Below are 9,974 nucleotides of genomic sequence, written 5' to 3' on the forward strand. Positions count from 1 at the left end.
GCTACGGCCAGCGCGGGGCTGGGTCCCGCCGGGGCTCCAGGCACGCTCCGGCTGCGGCAGCAGGGAGCCGGTGCTGTGCCGCTGCCGTGCTCGCCAGGAGGACGACGCTTCCCCGGAGCAGCCTCTGGATCGCGGCTGGCAGCGGGAAGGACACCGAGACCGCCCGTACCGGCCCCGGGACCCCATGGGCATCGCCGCTCGCTCAGCGCCGCCGCCCGCCCCGCGGGGCGCCCCCTGGCGGACACGGCGCCGCCCCGCAGCCCCCCGGCCCGGTAACGCCTCGAGCGCCGCGCTCCCCTACGAGCCACAGCGCCCGCAGCCCCTGCTCCGTGCCCGCAGCCCCTGCTGGGGGCTGCAGCTTCCCAGCCAGGAGCAGCCGCTCTGGGACGGCCGCTGGGGCCGAGGCGTTGATGCTCCCGCTCCCGTTGTGCCTGGGGTGCGACTGGAGCCCCAGGGAAACGCTAGGAAAAACCCCATGGGTTAAAAAACCAGTAGTAACTCTTTGTTCTTTATTTCCAGAGCCGTGAGAATCATCAAGTCAAATGCTGAGAAGTGACCGGCCCAGCTGTGCATCAAACCCAGAATTTTGGCCTTCTCAGCACCCTGCTCCAAACACCTGAGCCAATCCCAGGGCTGTTCCAAAGGCCCTGTGTGGGATGGGAATGACTGCTGCCACTAAGAGAACTCCTCTACAAATGCAGCTCCTTCCCTTCTGCTACTGCTGCTTTACACAGCAGCCCCTGCAATAGCTGTGGGGCAGAACTGGCTGGCACTCAACATGTCAGCACCAAACTCTTCCCCATAGCCCTGATTGTTCTGCCCTTGCCAGGATTTCCCCAGCAGCTGTAAATGTGCTCCCACAATGTCCCTTTGTTTCGCCAGGAAGAAGCGAACAAGACAAGCCCTGAGGGTTACCTTGCTCCGTGGCCAAAGCTCTTCTGGAGAGTGCTGGGGGGCGTTGCCTGCAGGTGAGTGCTGCCAGCTCCAAACGATGCTGGCTGCTGAGGCCAGGGCTGTTTTTCTGGCCCAGGGGCCTCGGTGTCTCCTGCTGGCTGCCAGCCATGCTCCTTGGTGTTCCCTGGCTGTGTCCCAGCTGGCTGGGAGCGCAGGGCAGGAGGAGGCCAGGAGCTCCTGAAAGGCAGCAGCCCCTCGTGTCTTTGGCATCTGCAGGGGAGGAACTGTGCCTGCACCGTGGCTCCTGGGCCAGGGGCTGCTCTGAGCAGGCCCCTGGAAATGCTTCAGCCCGGACAAAGCCACACCAGCAGCCCAGCAGGACCCCAAGGAGCAGCTGGCATTGCTGGGAATGGAGGCACGGGCCCTTTGCAGAGGGGCTCATGCAGCAACTCTGGGGTCAGAGCTCCCACACAGCTGCCAGCTGTGGCCCAGCCACCCCAAATCCCTTCCTTCCTCCCCAGCCTGAGGCCATCGGCCATCAGCAGCATCAAAGCCAAGGCCATCTTCCCCCACAGATGTTCAATCCCAGGCAGCAGCCCTCAGAGGTACCTGAAAATCAGTGGGATGGAGTTTGGAGTTTTCCAGGGATCCAGCTGGAAGTGCAGAAGTGATGGAAAGCTTTCCCAGGTAGGTGCCACTGGAGGTGTGCTGAAGACAAAGCTGTGCATCCCTTTCCTGAGAGAAAAGAATTTGTAGAGGCCCCTGCTGAGGCTCTGAAAGGAGCTGAACTTCTGCAGGGAGAGATGTCCCCCCCTGGGCACAGGGGCTGCCTCAGCTCAGGCTGGGAGCACATCTGGCCACTGCCTTCTCCTGCTCTAAACCATCCACTGGATGTTCTCCGTCCTGGAGCTCAGGGGGGTGAAATGGGCTCCATTCCAGGCAGCTCTGGCCAGTGAGCCCAGGGACACCATTGGGCTGAGGGTTCCCAACAGCCACTTCTATGGAATAGAACCCTGGCCTTGTCCCTGTGCTGCTGAGCTTCCTTGGAAGCTCTGCTGGCTCCTGACACAGCTGCTGTCCAAGGCAGCAGCTCTGCATGGGAATGCCCACACTCCATGGGGCACTGGGAGGTTACTGCAGCGGGAATGGAGCAGGGAATTTGGGGCTATGGGTATAACTCATCAGAACTGGCACAGCTGACAGGGAACCCCAAATCTGGGCACCACACAGAGAACAATCTTTGTCCTGCCCTGTCAGCTCCAACTCCTGGGCTGAGAAGTTTTGGAAATTAAATGGATGGAATGATACAAACCACAGCAAGTGGCATCACCCAGAGGGACAATCCAGGTCCCAGACAATTGCTCCACAATCCACTATGGGGGAAAACACCCTGTGCCTGCCAGGAGCTCTGACTCTGCTTCTCTACCAGCTCCTGAGCAGTGTCAGAGCCACCATGAGGGCTTTAAAATCCAAACAAACCCCATATCCCACACAGTGAATAATCCAAATAAAGAAATGCATTCTTGTCATCAAAGCTCAAAACTGTGTCAGGAGCTCTGCCAACAAGTTAATGGGATTCCCAGGAATCTCATTAATGCTCTTGGTTTCATTTTCATGTATTTTTAATCCCTCAGTGGGCAGCCTGTACAACTTATCCTGGGATTTAGAGGCTGAGCAGGGCTGGCTTTGGATTGACCTCCACCTCTGGCCCCAGCCTGTGCAAACACACCTTGTGCCAGGCTGGGTGAACTCATCACCTCAGCGTTTCCCTCCTAAATATCCCCTCCTTATCTCTCTGGAGATTGACTGACATTTTGCCCAAACCATGCACTCCTCACCTCCATGTGGCCTCCAAGTGTCCATTCTGTTCCTCACAGGTGCCCTGGTGCCACCGTGTTGGTCCCTTTGCCTTTCTCCAGCCCGAGGCTGCTCCTCTGCTTGCTCTCTGCAGTCTCATCCCACAGGGATCCTCTTCTCCCTTCCCTGCTGGCTGCTGCCAAGGAAGGAGGACACAGGGACTCTCCAGTGCTGCCCCCTCAGCCCTGGAGAGTCCTGGCTGTGGGCCCGAGGGGCCTGGGATTTCCCAGGGAAATTGTCTGCTGGTCTCCCTTCAATGACCTCAGCAATTCCCTCCAAAATGCCACCTCACTGCCCCTGACATCCCCTCACATTCCATTGCCCTACACAAACAGTTCTTGGATCCCCTCTAGATCACACCAGGTTTTCAGCCACATGAATGGCATCACCTGTGCCCACTGCTTGTTATTGACCCAACCAAAATCAAGAGCAAATGTTGGTTGGGCTTTAATAACAACTTGAAATAACTTTACAGCAAAATAACTCACCTTTTTCTTCTGTGGGTTTTTTTCCCTTCAGCTGCTGGGCTTCCCTGTGAGGATGTGTGCTGAGCTCTGGGTGGAGGGGACTGTCAGGCTGAATGGCTGTGGGTTTGTGCTCTTCTCCCTGGGCATCAGCCATTGCCCCAATCCCTTTGTCCAGGCTGTTCCCTGTGCCTGTGCTCAGGCTGGGGCAGCACAGGCAGACGCAGCTCTCAGCACTCCCTACTCCAAACACAGCTCTGGTCTCCACTGCAATCTGGCTCTGCTGGGAGGTTTGCTCCTAGAGAAATCCAAGAATTGCTCATGGCAATGTGGAGAATCAATCTCCATAAAGGGAGGCAAGGAATAAAATCCTGCTCTGGGAGCCCTTGGGATCTGCAGGGCTGCTGAGGGAAGGGGACATTCCCTGCCTGCAGGGCACACAGCCCCACCTGCAGCAGCCAGCCCAGCCTGCCAGCTGGGCTCTGCCAGCCCCTCTCTGAGCCCCCTCCCTGTGCTGCTCCCTCTCGGTGCCTTTGGCAATCCCAGCCTGAGCCTGAGCAGCCCAAAGCTCTGGCTGGCAGCCTAGGGACAAAGGGACGCTCCCAGGGATGGGGCACATTCCCAGCAAACGCTCCCAGCAGGGCACAGAGGCACCCCTGGAGCTCCTGGCTGGGGCTGGCAGGAGGGCACAGCCCCCAGCTGGGCTGGCAGTGGCAGTGACAGCAGCAAAGTGCCACGCTCTGGTGGCACAGCACAGACACCCAGGCCAGCACTGCCCGTGGCAGGGGCACAATGAATTCTGCTCCCTGTGCTGCCCCATGCCAGCAGGAAAGCTCCAGGGGCATCGAAACTCCTGCCCCTTCCCCCCAGCCCAGATGAGCACTCCTCAGTTCCCAACACCCAGTTCTCACCTCCAGCCTGCTCCCGGGGCTGCTGCCACGTTCCTGACAAGGTGCCAAAGGCCCCTGGGCACAGGGCTCCCTCTGTGTCTCAGGGCTTGGGCACGGCAGGGACCAGGCTGCTCCAGCAAGGACAGCCTGGAACCAGAGCAGATGTCCCGGGGCTGGCAACGGGCTGGGGACAGCAGCTCTGAAACCCAGAGTGCTGAAAACAGCCCCCAAAGTGTTCTATGGTCACACCTTTAACATGGCTCCAAAGGGCAGCAGCTCTGGTGCCAGAGCAGCACCTGCACCATTCCCTGTGCCAGCCCCAGCTCACTGAAAAACAAAACAAATCAACCACACCCAGGCCTTGTTTGCACAATTCCTGATCCAAACCCTCACCTTTCCTGCCCAGCACTGAGGCAAATCTGACACAGCATTGAGAAGTGACCTTTGCTGAGAGCAGCCATCATCCCAGTCCTCCAGCCTTGGCAAGATTGTGCAGTGAATGGACCTCAGTTCTAATCCTAAACCTCAATTTCTGTCAGTTTTTGTTAGAAAGATACTGGACAGTAACTCATGCAGCAGAATTTGCAAATTGCACAAGGAATAACAAGGCCCAGAGCAAACGCAACCACCCCCATCACTGCTGCACCCCAATTCTGGGAGAAATGCTGATCTCATTTCTAAACACTGCACTTCCTCCCACTCAGTCCTTCCCTGCACATCCCTGCAGAGCATTGACTCCATCTTTTGCTGCCAACAGCACCTCTCCAGCCCAGAGCCCACTGCTCACAGACACAAACTGAGCAAGCCTAAGGCAATGTTCCCAGCAGCAGATGCAATTCCTGAACTCCCTTTTCCCTGGATTCTGAGCCCTTGCAGGAAACTCAGCTCAGCCCAGAGTCTGTTCTGCTTTCCCAGAGGGAAATACAGCCTGCTGGGCCCCAGCTCTGGCACCACATTGCCCTTGTTCCTGCTGCCCTGGAAAGGCACAGGCAAACCCAGTCCCCTCAGAGCCCATCCCTGGGCCCCAGGAGAGCTGGAGCTGCTCCCAGATGCCAGGGCCCTGCAGGGCTGTGCTGACACCAGCACAGGCTGACCCCTGTGCCCAGCACCACCCCTCACTCTGCTCCCATGGCTCCCAAATGCTGCCAGCCCTGCCCCTGCCCCTGTGCCAGGGCCGTGCCTGCCCCCAGCCCCAGCAGAGGCTGTCACCCAGCCCTGCAGCGGCTGCCAGCCCTGGCAGAGCTGGGCATGCACTGAGAGCTCCCGAAGGAGGGCCCAGAGCAGCCCTGGGCTGCACAGACAGTGCCCAAGCTGCCCTCAGGGCATAGCCAGCACCACAGCTCCAGCATCCCCAGGGAACTCTGGCACTGCCTCTGCACCTCTGCCCTTCTCCAGCAGGCACAGCTGGGGCTGGGCTGGCAGCAATGGCATTGCCATGGCAGCTCATGCCAGCAGAGAGGAAAAGGGGAGCCCTGTGTCCCTCTGACTCACCCCACAGCGTGGGCAGGACCAGAGCCCTCCAGCACAGAGCCCTGCTCCTGAGGCCTCTTGCCTTTGGCTGCTCCCACACCAAAGCTTCGGGCAAAGATGGGAGGAGTTGGATGATTTTTCCTGCCCTGAAAGAGAGGAGAAAAGAAAATTAAGTCCACTGTGGAAGTCCAAGGATCCCAGCTCTCATAGCTCTGCTCTGCTGGCTCACTATGGGGTTTTACCCATGAGAGGTGACACCAATTCAAACACAAACATGTCCTTTGCCAGCACTTTTATTCCTGACTATTTCAGACAATGAAAGGATGCTCATTTTTCATCTTGCATTCTCTGCCTCATTTGAACAGAACCATTTTTATCCCAGAGCCCACGTGGCAGCCATTCCATCCTTTCCCATTGGACTTTGCACAAAGGAAGGGACACCCGGGATGCTGCACCACAAGAAATCCCAAAGAGAATCCCCTCCAAAACCTCCCAGGGAAAGGTTCTTTGCTTTTGGGACACAAGAAAGGCCTTGGGCCATTTGCACCCACATGGAAAGCCCACACTGAGCACTTGCTTTTAAAGATGTTGCACTTGAAGTTACAGACATGGAATTGCTTTGGGATTTGGCATTTCCTGCACCCACACAAACACATTCAAGGAATTAAGCGCAGAGTCCTGAAGTTTGGTTATTCCAATGCTGTTTTGGTAGTGCCACTTGACACACCAAAATCCACAGCAACACTTCAAAAAATGCCAAGCAACTTTCACCCCCACAGCCCCCTTCCTTTCCATTTTGCAGTTTTGGGCTCCTCTTAAGAACAGGTTAAAGAAAAGAAGAGAAAAGGCCAGGACCTGCTCCCAGCCAGTGCCCCAGCCACCTGTTTGCCAGAGATTCTCCTTACAGCTGATGGCTTTTCTAAGAAAGCTCCAGCTCAGCCTTATCACAATCCCCTGGCAGCCCTCACCATGAGCCCCAAAGGCCAGGGCACATCTGTGTGCTGCCTCAGGAAGCTCAGTGGCTCTCTGGGGGACAAAACCTAGTTTGGGCCCAGAGCTGACTCTGCTCCCTGCTGGCTGAACTGTGCAGCTGTGGGATGCAGCTGGGTGCTGCAGGGCAGAGTGTATCACCCTCTGTGCCAGCCAGGCTCCAAAGGCAGCCCTTGGTGCCCCAGCAGCACTGCTGGAAGCGCTGGCAGCGCTTGGCACAGATGGGATGGAGCCTTCCCACAGCTCTGTGCCCTGGCACCGAGGCTGGCACAGCAGAGAGGCTGATGGCAGCAGAACAAACGCTGGGTTTCCATGGGCACTGATGGGACTGAGAGCCCCAGGCCAGAGCTGCTCCCTGCCCAGCCCAGGAGCTCCCAGTGCTGCTGCAGGGCACGGGCTCTGAGGGAACCCTGCAGCTGGGCCAGGAACGCAGCAGCGACAATTCCCAGGCACAAAGAGATCCCCACCTGCTCCAGCAACTGAACCTCTGGGGCTCAGCCCCGCGGGCTGTCCCTGCTCCAGGCAGGAGGAGCCACACAGCCCCCGAGGCTGGGCTCACACCCTGCCCTGCCAGCAGGAAACAAGGGCTTCATGAAGCTTTGGGGACACCTTCTGTCCCCAGAGGGCTCTGACACAACATCCAGCAGTGTGGATCTTTAATAAAGACAGCTCGGACCTATCCTTGCCACAGACTCGCCTTTGTTATTGCCTCACAGTCTCTGCTTTAAAATATTTTGCTATTACAAGTGTTTAAACAAGACTGACCGTGAGCCCTGCACCCTTGCCGTGCTCCAAGCCCTAAGGCAGAGCTGGATATCCTCACACTCATCCAGCCTGAGGGAGCTGCTGCAGCACTTAAAACATTTACAAACCACCCCTGCCCTGAGGGTGTGCAGCCTTGCAGGTGCCTGGGTGCCAGCCCAGCATGAGAGATGGGACATCAGGAGAGCGAGCAGACAACGCCCACTGCAGCCTCTGCACTCTCGGCACTGCAGCTGCACGATCCTCACTGCTCAGCGACTCTCAGCTCTGATTCCAGGACTCCCGCCAGGAAACTGAGGGCCCTTTCCAGATGCAAATCCCCACAGAGCCACTGCTCTCCTCTCCACCCACCCTCCTGCTCCAGCTTTTACCCCTTTGGTAGCCACCACCCCGCCCAGGACACAGAGGAGGCTCTCGGGTGCCAACTGAGACCCAAATCGATCCAGGTGCCTCAGGAAATAAATACAAACAAACTCGTCCCTTCTAGGCTAACAAAATGTCCTGGTGCCCAGTTCCTGCTTCCTAAGGCAAAACCCACGGATCAGGGGAAAATGGCAAGTCCCAAACCCAACCAAACCCGGTTTGGCATCGGTTTCCATCAGGACTGTTCAGGTTTCCCAGTGCCCCTCAGCTGCAGCCACAGGAGCAGCTTCTCTCTGGGACCCAGGGGGGTGGGCACAGGGACAGCCATCCCGCTGCTTCCCGGCAAACAGAGCTCAGCCCAGCCCAGAATGAAACATAACAAATGCAGTTCTTGCCCTTGCCATTCATGTCTGAGCTCTGGCACGGTGTTATTGACCACAAAACTCCTGAGAGGGGACAGTCTGTAACTACTGCTCTGGATCAAGGATAATCTGTCAGTTCGTGTATGCACTGCACAGCTTTCATAAACAGCACTGTAACAGACACTAGTTTAGACTGCAGCATCATAGAGACTGTGAAATGTTCAAATGCTGTTACATGTAAGGAACTCAGAAAATGGTGTCAGATAATGAGGTGATTTCCCACAGTTGGGGACAATCTTATCTGAAACACAAGATAACAGAAACAGAAACCAGAGCACTGAAAAAAAAAGGAAAAATTTACTGACCCTCGTTATCAAATAACGAGGGAGTGAAAATAAAACAGGATGGCACCACAGGAAGAAATAAAGTATATTGGTGTAATCCACAAGATGGCACGAAGGTTCAAACCAAGCAAAAGAACATCTAAACTGAAAAGGACTCTTTGAATATGTATAAACTCTAATGAATATGCACACACCACTGCAATGGAACAGAATCTAGAGAACACGGTTTAAGGGAACCGGGTGCTCCTGGCAAACCGCCAAGCACCCCAGCGCTGCCTTTTATCCCTTAACAAACGTGTAAAAATTCTAGAGAGTGAACTCTGTTTCTCACCCAATAAAACGCTGTTCCCGCAGCTGGGACGAGCCCCAGCTTTATTCCACGGCACACGATCCCAGAGAGCCGCAAGGCCCGGGACAGAGCCGTGCCACCCGCAGCGGGTCCCACGCAGCAGCGCCCAAAGCAGCCCCGGCCCCCTGTGGGTGCCCCCGGCCCCGGTGCCCCCGGCCCAGCTCCCTCCCCTCCGGCCGCTCACCTGAGGGCACCGCCCGCTGCCTCCCGGCGCTGCTGCCGAGCCGAGGGCATTGTCCCCGCTCCTGGCCCAAAGGCCACGTTCTGCGCTGCAGGGCGCGCTCCGGGGGACGCGGGGGCGGGCAGGGACAGGGTGACCCGGGCTGAGGCGGCTGTCCCGGCGCTCTGTCCCCTCCCGGGGCTCAGGCCGGGGAGCGGAGCCCTGCCAGCGGCCGCCATTGCAGCGCGGAGCAGAGTCAGGCAGGGCCGAAGAGCCGAGTGTGGCCGAGTGGAGCCGACAACAGCCGAGTGTGGCCGAGTGTGGCCGACAACAGCCGAGTGTGGCCGAGTGGAGCCGACAACAGCCGAGTGTGGCCGACAACAGCCGAGTGTGGCCGAGTGGAGCCGACAACAGCCGAGTGGAGCCGATAACAGCCGAGCCTACCCGAACGGCCGACTCTGGCCGCGATTTGCCGAATCCATCCGACCTTAGCTGAGGTGAACTGAACGGAACGCGACGGAACCGCGTTCAGCCCAACCGAACTAGATAAGCCCGACCGAACTAGATAAGCCCGACCGAACTAGATAAGCCGAACCAACGCGAGATCAGCCGAACCCACCTGAACATTACAGGGTCGCTCACTCACCCATCTCTCAGTGTCGGCAGGCACCCTCAGCTCCAAGGAGCTGTGCAGAGCGAGCGCTTGGTCCCTTGGGAAGCACGGAGTGATCAGCCCCAGGGACAGGAAAGTACAGACAAATGCCATGGTCAGCCCTGAGGATTCAGGAGGATTCAGAGCCAGTGGCCCAGAACCTGACACAATTCTATCTACAATTGCAATGTAATTACGGTGGGACAGTGCAAGGCTGGAGTTCAGAGAGCTCAGCCGTTCCACCGGGGCTGGGGACATGACTGAGGGGGTTTTGTGTCAGTCTGATGGCCCTGAGCAGCATCAAGAACCAAAAGGAAATTTTACAGAAATGTTTTGAGACGAATTGCCCCAAACACTTGGGCTGCTTCTTTCAAAAGATTGAAAAAGATTTCTCTTGAATTCCTGTCAGAAAGTCCA

General features: G+C 57.3%; 1 long non-coding RNA gene across 6 annotated transcripts; it reads right to left on the reverse strand.

The window, feature by feature from the left end:
* Positions 1 to 495: 495 nt before the first annotated feature.
* On the reverse strand, positions 496 to 5,628 carry LOC136571157 (uncharacterized). 6 transcript variants are annotated; one of them, XR_010785656.1, is made up of 6 exons: positions 5,597 to 5,628; positions 4,127 to 4,252; positions 3,240 to 3,513; positions 2,733 to 2,887; positions 1,504 to 1,629; positions 496 to 1,164 (listed from the first exon to the last, which is right to left on the reverse strand). It is a non-coding gene; the product is annotated as an uncharacterized lncRNA (long non-coding RNA). The 6 variants fall into 6 exon arrangements; XR_010785655.1 differs by lacking the exon at positions 5,597 to 5,628 and adding an exon at positions 4,355 to 5,590; XR_010785657.1 differs by lacking the exon at positions 4,127 to 4,252 and having other exon boundaries at positions 5,597 to 5,626.
* Between the last annotated feature and the right edge of the window lie 4,346 nt (positions 5,629 to 9,974).

Source organism: Molothrus aeneus, unplaced genomic scaffold, assembly GCF_037042795.1.
Source record: "Molothrus aeneus isolate 106 unplaced genomic scaffold, BPBGC_Maene_1.0 scaffold_79, whole genome shotgun sequence".
Taxonomy (NCBI): Eukaryota; Metazoa; Chordata; class Aves; order Passeriformes; family Icteridae; genus Molothrus; species Molothrus aeneus.